The sequence below is a fragment of the Vigna umbellata genome, chromosome 7, assembly GCF_029865625.1.
Source record: "Vigna umbellata cultivar VRB3 chromosome 7, Vumbellata_1.0, whole genome shotgun sequence".
In the NCBI taxonomy this organism is placed as follows: Eukaryota; Viridiplantae; Streptophyta; class Magnoliopsida; order Fabales; family Fabaceae; genus Vigna; species Vigna umbellata.
In genome coordinates, this window is record NC_142171.1 from 27290746 (window position 1) to 27303417 (window position 12672).

The window sequence follows — 12672 nt, forward strand, 5'->3', positions numbered from 1 at the left end:
TTTTCTTTTCTTTATTCTTTTAATTTTTATTCTTTTAATTTTTATTCTTTTGCAGATTTTTCTTAGAAAGAATCTACCTTTACAACACACATTTTCCTTTATTTTTATTTAACAGCTATATATGTAATAAAAAAAATATCGAATCAACTTTAATAATAAAATAAAATTTAACAAAAATGGATGTGGACTGGGAGTATAAATGTGAAAGCTGGAAAGTTATAACAACCGTCTTTTCTATATATCTTCTCTTTTATTGTGTGTGATCTTGAATTTGAATTTTTCAATTAGTTTCACGAAATACTGAGAATTTCTTAAAAGTAACAGATAAATTATCAATAACAAAATTTTTATAATTATTAAATAACAGATAAATTCTCTGTTAAATTTTCCTTTTCTGACGAAAATTCAATTTGATCTGCCATTTTTAAAAACATTTTGATATGCTTCTTTTAACAGTGGAACTCCTTAAGCTTATAATTTTTTACACTTATTATTTACTAGTAAAGACAGTCAAAATTTATTGTTATTTTAAAATTAAAAATTGAATTAAAACATTTAATATTTAAAAGTTTTAAACTTTTCTATAGTTGGTGAAAAAATAAAATATATATATCATTAAAAATTAATGAGAACATGTGTTAATTTTTTTAATCGTAATAAAAAATGATAAAATTATTATTTTTATTATAATTATAAAAATAAATAAACTTTATATTTTTATTATAAACGAATTTTATTTATTTTTGTAAAAGAATATTTATTATAAATTGATATTTTAATTTAATAAGATAGTTAGATTTTAAAAATTAAATCTAATAAAATAGTTGTTAAATTTAAAAAAAGTGTTAGTTAAAATAGTAAAATAATTACTTTAATTTAAAAAATTATTATACAAAAAGTAAAATAAAAACAAATATGGACAAAGAAAAGGAGGAGCGTATAGTGGAAGCACATAAATTAAATAAATAAATCTAATTATTTTCAAAATCATTTTATTAAAATCCTGTTAAATGTAACATAACAAATATGTTTTAATTTTTCAAAAGCTAAAAATATTTATATTTTATTAATATTTCCAAAATAAAATATAAATAATTTTGAAAGATTATATATATATATATATATATATATATATATATATATATATATATATATAAAAACTTAAATTACTTCTTAAATGAATTAGTAAAACATTTTCTTTACAAATTTACATTATACATTGTGTAAAAAGGATTTATAACGTGATTATGTTCATGTTGAAAATAGTAAAATTCGATGTTAAAATTGTATTGTGACATTTTTATAAATATTTTGTTCAAATTAATGTTAAATTTATTCATAACATAAGAGTTAATAGACTTAGATGATGTCGAATTTTCCTACTATTACGGTGTACTTCATTTTATTATTGTGATAGTTATTTAGGTTAAAATTTTCATTCCCTCTAATTATCATAGGTTGGTATTTTCATTTGGTAGTTATTATTATGTTTTTTAAAATACAGTTTTTGTGATTTTAGATTAATTTTGAGTTTGTAAACTTTAAATTGTTATAATTTGCTTATGGAACTCGAAAAAAAAGACCTTTCTTTAATGAAAGTTGTTGGAAATAGAATAACGAATGTTATGGAATTTTCAAAAATTCATAATTTAGGATATGTTTTTTATTTTCTTATTTTTTATCTATGTTTTTATACTTTATCATATTGTATTATATATTAATTTTTTATAATTTTAATGAAAAAAATAGTAGCGAAAAAATATACAATACAAATTTGTCATATGTTATTTCTATTATAAACATCAATTAATCGTATGTTATAAATACAACAAACATTAATTAATAAATATTCAAAAACAACATACCTCAATTTGATATCTCTCACTGTAATTTTAACCTTTCAATATATAGAACATAAAAATATAAAATAATAGACGATAAATATTTTTTGTTAGCATAAGCAACATGAAACAAACCTTATCCTCATTAAAGAAAAAAGAAAAGATATTCTAATGATTTTGTCCAAATAATCATGTGAATTAACTTTTTTTTTTTTGAAAAGTTAAGGACCTACAAAATAACTTTAATAATTTTTGTCAAATCATGTGAATTTATACGACCCCCATTTCATAAAAACAATGTTATTATCTTCCAAGCATGACATTCACGATTTTTTGGCATTTAGTTTATTGGATCATTATAATTATATATATAATCCCTCCATTAACACCCATATTTCTCATCATTTACCGTGTTTCTTTTATCATTCTTATATTATTTACAGCATAAATAAGTTAAGTCCTCTAAATTACCAGCATAATGTACATATCACTGTTTTCTGTGGTCCAATTATTTTCTTAATCAATTTATATACACTCTTATCAGTATGTCTGTATCTATATATATATATATATATATATATAATTTCATCGACATTATTATTCAAATACTTTAGAATTTGGTTTTAAATTTTATACTAAAAAATATATTGAAGAAAAACAAAAAATTTTTAAAAAATAATTTTTTTAAATTAAATGAATTATCAATTTAACCCGGGAAGTGGGTTATCCATTTTGACAATTTTATAAAAGAAAAAACCATCAAATACTTTTTAACAGATATCTATGAATTATGTTAAGTAATAAGTTACTTTTATAAAATGTTACTTATAATTAATAAAACTATTATTCTCTCAAGTGATCTTTTCATAAAGACTAGTTGATTTTTCGTATTATATACAAGTTTTTAAATTTTATAAAATCTCTTACATTTTCTAAGACTTAATAGATAGTTTATTTTTTAATAACATATAATATATGAAAGACTTAATTATGGTTTTAGTGGTTTAAGACATGTAACAATAATTTTGATCCTGATTACAAAATAGTTTTGAATTACAGTTGAAATAATTGGTTTTTACTTTTACAGAATTGTTATTTCCTTATATGTTTAACAATAAATAACTTTCTTTAAGTGATATTCACTGCGATTAGGTAACATGTTAGCATGTTATGTATATTAAAATTCTGAAACCAGTTTTAGTTTTCTATCTTACAATAAAATTTACTGATTTTATATTTTTGAGAGATACATATCAAACAAATTAATTTATAAAAACAAAAAGAGTATTTTTAAGTTAAGAGTTATGAATAAAAAATAAATTATTTATAGGATCGAATTCAAAACTCTTTATTTTTCTTATAGTTAAGTTATCAGCATAAAATATTCACATATTTAAATTTTATTAAAATTAACATATAGTCAGGTGTATGCATATATGTACGTTACAGCTTTTTTATCACCGAAAATATTTAATGTAAGAACGTACAACAACTATTTTCTTAAAATATTTTACAAATTTACTTTATTTACTAAGATAATATTTTATTGTCTTTTTTATCATTACGTTTAAAAAATGAAAAATCTATATTAGTATTAGAAATATTATTAGTTTTTTTATGGGATTTTTTTTAAACATTAAAAATTACTATTTACACCTGACATTTCCATAATTTTCATTAATATTCACAACTATTGGAATTACATTGATTTTATTTTATTTTTGTAAATATTGGGACTATATTCGGTTTAGAAAATCATTAAAAGAAAACATTGAACATTTGTTACTACAACTAAGATAAATATTAAACAATTTAAAATTACTTATAAGAAGATACATCTCCGAAAAAAAAAAAACCATTTCCGAAACATTATTTCTCTTTATTTTATATAGGATTCCATTCTTTTCCTCTAAGATTGGAGACAACCGTACTCCAAAATAAAATAATTGACGATTATTGTCTTTAAAGGTGGGTCTCAAAACCACTTTAACAATGTTTATTCAAAAGTAATGTTAAATTTATGGAATCAAAAATTATCTATAATCTCTACTTTATAAAAAAACGTGTTGTGGCATGTTGTTCGAATATGCTTTTTTATTTCATCTAATTGATTCGAGTATGATAACATTTTCACTGACATATACTCCCTCCACCACCATCCGTTGTTTCATTGTTTATCTATTTTATTATATCCTTGTTTTTCAACATAAAAAAGAAGAAAAGTAGAATTTGTAATACGGTTGAGTTACTTCTCAATAATTTACATAGGTTATATCAATAGTGTTTCGGACGAGGGGTTGACAACTATTCTTACATTTCTTCATTAACATTATTTTTGTTTCTATTACAATAATTCTTAGTCTTTCTCTTTCAAGCGAGTGAATATTTGTCAAAAACATTTTAACGCTTAAATTAGTTAAATTTGTTTGATAAATTATTAGAGTAAAGTCTTAAATTTACAATAAATGCAATCACTTACCTCTTCACCTTATTTTTGTAGTTATAGGTTTTGAAGTTGACTTTTAATTAGGGTTGACCCAATAACGGTCCAAAAGTCAATAAATATGTTTTACCTATTTTTACTTGTTAAACATGTTGGATTTGTGATGATGGTTTTAACAATAGAATCACTTATCAGTTCAATAAGAAGCCGTCCAGTCTACAAAAACTTAAGATTGGGAAAATCTTCAATGTTCTTTTGGAAACTTTGACCGAACGGTAAACATTCTATGAAAGGAGCAATCTAAAGAAGACATAGTGAGTGGAATCAATTGATCCTTCTGGAGGAGAGGATATTGCTATTTAGAGGTTAGAGATTTCAAAAAGTTTTTTGCAACAAATAATTATAAATGAGATTAGAGGCAATGCAATTTTACAAGCAAACAGAGAGAAGAAAGCAAGTTTTACATAAACTGCGCTTGACACTTGAACAAAACGTTTAAAGATTGGAAGCAAGGTTACAAGCTGAGAAGAATCTTAGAGATATACTGGAAGTATATTTGAGTATGTCTTCAAAACAACTCTTCAATTCACGTGCAAGTCAAGATCAAATTACAAATATCTTCACGAAATTGCTATCAACCAAAATTTTCAACACCCACATGAAGTAGGATTAAGGGTGGTTAAATTTTTTGAGGAGTTTTGTTAAATAAACTTGCAACTTCATGCAAGACAGTTCTTCCTTTTTCTGTGATATGACCAACCAATAATTCCATTGTACCTATTCTTTCTATTATTTTAAGGATTTTCTTCTGTCGATACTCAAGAGCCCTGTGCATAAATTACACTAAACAAAATAAGTATGACAATATTGTTGAAAGAAAATTGTTTTGACACTATTACTTTTGATCTATTCTTACATTGTCAATATGTTCTGCTTATTCTTAGTGACATGATATATCGATGCAGGATACACTTCAAGAAACTTTTGAACAATTTCTACAATTCCAGTTTTAGTTGCTATGAACAATGCTGTGTGTTCTGGTCTTTCTTCAGTGTTTATGCACCTCTCTTCCCCTTTTTGTACACTTACTCTTCTCCTTTTTGAAGCAATCCTAGGCAAAAATGGTGTCTTGAGGCCTTGAAGTAGTCTCCGAAAGTTCCTGAAATGTTTTCGTTTCTTTCTTTTGTCCAGAACTTCTGTCAGCAACATCTTTGTATCTTTCTGTCACGTCTTTTAAAGCCACTTAATTTCATTAATTCGCTCAGCGCACATGTACTGGTGTACTATGCGAATTTTCTTAACTGTTGCACTTTAACTCATGTTATTCGCTTAGCGCACAGGTACTGGTGCGCTATGTAATAATTCATTCTTGCAACTTCATGCAAGACAATTCTTCCTTTTTCTGTGATTTGACCAACCAATAATTCCATTATACCTGTTCTTTCTATTATTTTAAGGATTTTCTTCTGCCGATACTCAAGAGCCCTGTGCATAAATTACACTAAACAAAATAAGTATGACAATATTGTTGAAAGAAAATTGTTCTGACACTATTACTTTTGATCCATTCTTACATTTTCAATATGTTCTGCTTATTCTTAGTGACATGATATATCGATGCAGGATACACTTCAAGAAACTTTTGAACATTTTCCACAATTCCAGTTTTAGTTGCTATGAACAATGCTGTGTGTTCTGGTCTTTCTTCAGTGTTTATGCACCTCTCTTCCCCTTTTTGTACACTTACTCTTCTCCTTTTTGAAGCAATCCGTGGCAAAAATGGTGTCTTGAGGCCTTGAAGTAGTCTCCGAAAGTTCCTGAAATGTTTTCGTTTCTTTCTTTTGTCCGGAACTTTTGTCAGCAACATCTTTGTATCTTTCTGTCACGTCTTTTAAAGCCACTTAATTTCATTAATTCGCTCAGCGCACATGTACTGGTGCACTATGCGAATTTTCTTAACTGTTTCACTTTAACTCATGTTATTCGCTTAGCGCACAGGTATTGGTGCGCTATGTAATAATTCATTCTTGCAACTTCATGCAAGACAATTCTTCCTTTTTCTGTGATTTGACCAACCAATAATTCCATTATACCTGTTCTTTTTATTATTTTAAGGATTTTCTTCTGCCGATACTCAAGAGCCCTGTGCAAATATTACACTAAACAAAATAAGTATGACAATATTGTTGAAAGAAAATTATTCTGACACTATTACTTTTGATCCATTCTTACATTTTCAATATGTTCTGCTTATTCTTAGTGACATGATATATCGATGCAGGATACACTTCAAGAAACTTTTGAACAATTTCCACAATTCCAGTTTTAGTTGCTATGAACAATGTTGTGTGTTCTGGTCTTTCTTCAGTGTTTATGCACCTCTCTTCCCCTTTTCGTACACTTACTCTTCTCCTTTTTGAAGCAATCCGTGGCAAAAATGGTGTCTTGAGGCCTTGAAGTAGTCTCCGAAAGTTCCTGAAATGTTTTCGTTTCTTTCTTTTGTCCGGAACTTCTGTCAGCAACATCTTTGTATCTTTCTGTCACGTCTTTTAAAGCCACTTAATTTCATTAATTCGCTCAGCGCACATGTACTGGTGCACTATGCGAATTTTCTTATTTGTTTCTCTTTAACTCATGTTATTCGCTTAGCGCACAGGTACTGGTGCGCTATGTAATAATTCATTCTTGCAACTTCATGCAAGACAATTCTTCCTTTTTCTGTGATTTGACCAACCAATAATTCCATTATACCTGTTCTTTCTATTATTTTAAGGATTTTCTTCTGTCGATACTCAAGAGCCCTCTGCATAAATTACACTAAACAAAATAAGTATGACAATATTGTTGAAAGAAAATTGTTCTGACACTATTACTTTTGATCCATTCTTACATTTTCAATATGTTCTGCTTATTCTTAGTGACATGATATATCGATGCAGGATACACTTCAAGAAACTTTTGGACAATTTCTACAATTCCAGTTTTAGTTGCTATGAACAATGCTGTGTGTTCTGGTCTTTCTTCAGTGTTTTTGCACCTCTCTTCCCCTTTTTGTACACTTACTCTTCTCCTTTTTGAAGCAATCTCTGGCAAAAATGGTGTCTTGAGGCCTTGAAGTAGTCTCCGAAAGTTCCTGAAATGTTTTCGTTTCTTTCTTTTGTCCGAAACTTCTGTCAGCAACATCTTTGTATCTTTCTGTCACGTCTTTTAAAGCCACATAATTTCATTAATTCGCTCAGCGCACATGTACTGGTGCGCTATGTAATAATTCATTCTTGCAACTTCATGCAAGACAGTTCTTCCTTTTTCTGTGATTTGACCAACCAATAATTCCATTGTACCTGTTCTTTCTATTATTTTAAGGATTTTCTTCTGTCGATACTAAAGTGCCCTGTGCATAAATTTCACTAAACAAAATAAGTATGACAATATTGTTGAAAGAAAATTGTTTTGACACTATTACTTTTGATCCATTATTACATTATCAATATGTTCTGCTTATTCTTAGTGACATGATATATCGATGCAGGATACACTTCAAGAAACTTTTGAACAATTTCTACAATTCCAGTTTTAGTTGCTATGAACAATGCTGTGTGTTCTGGTCTTTCTTCAGTGTTCTTGCACCTCTCTTCCCCTTTTTGTACACTTACTCTTCTCCTTTTCGTCATATTTAAAGGATTTCGTGGCATTGTAATCAATAATGTCCTATTATACTCATTGTTTGATACTTGCCATGATAAGTCATATTTTACTAAAGTGCTGGCTAGTTGTTCAGCCAACATATGTTTTTTCTTTACCTTCCACATGTGGTCAACTCCTTCAAACACTGAAATTAAACATCAAAGCAAAAAATTTATCATAATGAATAACATTTTTTAACTAGAATATATTGCTTGTTTAAGGTAAAGTTTGTGGGAAAAATGAATGTAATAATTATTCATTCAAGATAATGGAATACGAAAAAGCTTCAAAGAAATACCTGCGATAGGAGACGGAGGAACCGGCGATAGGAATGATGAACAGAAACCGTGGAGGAGAAGGGTGGAATTACCCTCTTTTGATGGGGCGGAACCACTGAGTTGGCTCAATAGAGCCGAGAGATTTTTCAATATACAGAAGGTGTCCAGTGACGAGGAGAAAGTCGAAATTGCGTACGTCAGTATGGAGGGGAGTGCGGCATATTGGTTCACCTTTTGGAGGGAGAAAGCGAGAAATCGATCATGGGAAGGGCTAAAGGCAGCCATGATCAACCGGTTTGGAGGAGTTTTTAGGGGGACGGTGTTCGAGAGGTTGGCGACTTTACGCCAGACGAGTACGGTGAAGGAGTTCGTTCGCGATTTTGAGGTGTTGATGGGGCAGACGAGGGGCATACCTGATGAACAAGTACTGGGTTACTTCCTGGCAGGATTGCGTGACGATGTAAAAGTCCAGGTGCGAATTCAGAACCCATCGGAATTGATGGAGGCGATGCGGATTGCTCGGGATGTCGAGGGGGCCCTCATGCAAGCGCAGGGAGGATACGGGAATGGGGTCAAATTTAACCTACTGGGAACACGATCAACGGGGGGCGTGCTGCGATCGGAACCCAGTCGAAACACGACTCCGCAAACGGGGAAAGCGGAGAGCACAGGATCGGTGAGGAGAGATGGGGCGATGACGCATGCAAATGCGAGAGTGGGTGCACCCGCGGGGAACGAAAACAGAGGACGGATGGTGAGAAATCTACCATATCCAGAATTTCTCAAAAGAAAGGAGGAAGGAAGGTGCTTCCGTTGTGGAGGACCGTTCGCGCCAGGCCATAGGTGTACTGAGAAGAGCCTACGAGTGTTGCTCTTAGCGGAGGATGAGGAGGAAGATGAATGCGAAGAAGTGGGAAGCCTGGAAGAGAAACCCATGGAGTTATCCGCCTGCTCCGTTGAAGGGCTAACAACACCCAAGACCCTGAAGTTGAGAGGACGAATTGGAGAGAAGGAAGTAGTGGTGCTCATAGATAGTGGCGCAAGCCACAATTACATCAGCCGGAAGTTGGTGGAGGAGTTAGAACTACCGACAATTGATACGCGGCCATACTCGGTTAGTTTAGGGGACGGGCACAAGAGGGTGACGCGTGGCCGCTGTGAGAAAATTAGAGTGGAATTGGGAGAAGCCATAGTTGAGGAGGAGTTCTTTGTCTTCGAACTAGGAGAAGTGGACGTCATTTTGGGTGTTGCATGGCTGGAAAGTTTGGGTGAAGTGAGAAATAATTGGGGAGAGATGACCATGATCTACAACGTGGAAGGTAGGAAGATTATAATACGGGGTGACCCAACGTTGGCGCGACAGCTAGTGGGGCCGAGAACATTATCCAAGATAGTGGATGCTGAGTCATGGGCATTAGTGTGGAGTTTGAGTGTGGTGGAGCAGGAGAGAGATGACGGGTGGAGCGGTGATTTGACGGGTGAGCAGAAAGCAAATATGGAGGTGCTGCTGCAGGCGCACTATGGCGTTTTTCGAGAAACAAACGGGTTACCCCCATCACGTGACAAGGAGCACAGTATTACACTTAAGGAGGGAGTGGATCCTATAAATGTTCGTCCCTATAGGTATCCACACTTCATGAAAAGCGAGATCGAGAAGCAGGTGGCAGACATGACAAAGGCGGGGCTCATCCGACCCAGTTCTAGCCCGTTTTCCAGTCCCGTAATATTGGTGAAGAAGAAGGACGGTAGTTGGCGTTTCTGTGTGGACTACCGAGCCTTAAACAGGGCCACCGTTCCGGACAAATTTCCTATTCCAGTTATAGAAGAGCTGTTAGACGAACTGAAGGGGGCGAAGTACTTCTCTAAAATTGATCTAAAAGCGGGGTACCATCAGATTAGAATGAATGAAGACGATGTACCCAAGACTGCCTTCCGCACTCACCAGGGGCATTTTGAATTCATGGTGATGCCCTTCGGACTAATGAACGCGCCAGCCACCTTTCAAGGAGCGATGAATAAGCTGTTTCAGAACTATCTCAGGAAATTTGTGCTAGTCTTTTTTGATGATATACTGGTGTACAGCCCCACATGGAGAGACCATTTAGAGCAGCTGGAGTTGGTGCTAAGAACACTGGAACAGCAACGTTGGGTAGCCAACAGTAAGAAGTGTGAATTCGGGAAGCAACGAATCCGCTATCTGGGCCACCAAATTTCTGCACTAGGGGTCGAAATGGATGGGGATAAGGTGCGGGCAGTAGTAGAGTGGGGCGAACCGAGGAGTTTGAAGGAGTTGCGGGGGTTCCTGGGCCTCACAGGATACTACCGGCGTTTTGTGTCGGGGTATGGAAGAATAGCGAAACCACTGACCGATTTATTGAAGAAGGGTCAGTTTGCGTGGTCAGAAGCAGCAAGCACAGCCATGGCCAAGTTAAAAGCAGCTTTGACCACGGCTCCCGTGTTGGCCTTGCCCGATTTCCAGCAAGCTTTCCACATAGAATGTGACGCTTCAGGTGGGGGCGTAGGGGCGGTGTTAACTCAGGGGGGCAGACCCATTGCTTTCTACAGCAAGGCATTATCTGCAGGATCACTGAGCAAATCAATTTATGAAAAAGAATTGATGGCTTTAGTCATGGCCATTCAGCACTGGCGTCCCTACTTAGTTGGGAGAAGGTTTATTGTTCATACGGATCAGCGAAGTCTGAAATACTTCCTGGAGCAGCGGATAGTCACCCAAAATCAACAGAATTGGTTGGCTAAATTGATGGGGTATGATTTTGAAATAATCTACAAGAAGGGAAGCACAAACAGAGCGGCGGATGCTCTGTCTAGGAGAGAAGAGAGTAATACGGCAGAAGGGGAGTTGCACTTGCTATCCAGGCCATTCTGGCCAGATTTTAATGAAGTTTTGAAGGAAGTGGAGGAGGATGAAGTATTGAAAAGGCTGATTGATGAGATTAGGAAGAACCCCGAGAGTCATTTGGCTTATACAATGGAGAATGATAGGTTGCACTACAAGGGTCGCATGGTAATATCGGCAAGTTCAGCATGGATCCCTAAGCTGCTAGCTGAATTCCACGTAACTAAAACAGGGGGTCACTCGGGAATTTATCGCACTTATAGGAGAATCGCCCAGTCACTATATTGGGTGGGTATGAAGAAGATGGTGACCGAGTATGTTGCTAGGTGTGAGGTGTGTCAGCAGCATAAATACTTAGCTGCTTCTCCTCAAGGGCTGCTACAACCTTTACCAATTCCACAGGTTGTATGGGAAGAGGTGAGCATGGATTTCATAGTTAAACTTCCAAAATCACATGGCCATGATGCGGTTCTGGTGGTCGTAGACAGACTGAGCAAATATGGCCATTTCATTGCATTGAAACACCCTTACTCGGCCAAGACAGTAGCAGAAATATTTGCAAGGGAGGTCGTAAGATTGCATGGGATTCCAGTGTCGATTGTTAGTGATAGGGACCCCATATTCTTAAGCATGTGTATGGTAGGGCCCCTCCATCGTTTAGCAGATTTATCCCTGGAGAAACGGCTGTGGAAGCGGTGGCACGGGACTTGATGACGCGTGACGAGGCACTTACACAATTAAAATTTCATTTGAGTAGGGCCCAAGATAGAATGGCGCACCAGGCCAACAAGAAAAGAAAAGAGATCAGCTTTAAGGAAGGTGATATGGTCTATTTAAAAATTAGACCTCATCGTCAGGTCTCCATGACGACTAGAATACATCCCAAGCTTTCGGCCAGATATTTTGGACCGTATCCAGTTGTGCAGAGGGTGGGAAAAGTGGCCTACAAACTCAAACTACCAGATTCAGCTCGTATACATCCAGTATTTCATGTGTCTCAATTAAAACAAGCAGTGGGAGACAAATTGGCAGAGAAGGAATTACCTGTAGAACTACAGGCAGAGGGGCCAACCTTTTGGCCAATCAGGATTATAGAAGAAAGGCAACTACAGCAAGGAGAAGATGTAGTACACCAGGTTCTGGTCGAATGGCAAGAAGGTGGAAGAGAGGGAGCTACATGGGAAGACAGATTGGTCATCCAGGACCAATATCCAGAGCTCAATCTTGGGGCCAAGATTGTTGAAGAAGGAGGGGGTAATGATAGGAGGCTGAGAGTCTATGAGAGGAGAAGGAAGAGTCAATAGAGTTAGTTACTCTAACTGTCTTAACAGTTAGAAAAGGCGCGGGATAAACTTGTATAAAAAGGAAGTAGTTATCTGTTGAAGGGGACTTTTGATTACTTACATTCTTTGTACAGGAAACATTATTCCTGTGGGGGAGGTTAGGCTCCCATAGCTACCTTGTACTTGACTTTCTTACTGTGAATAAGAAGAGTGGATGTTATTCAGGTTCAGTTGAGTGTTAGTGCGTTTCAATTCTTAGGTTTCAGTGATTGGAAACCTAACACAT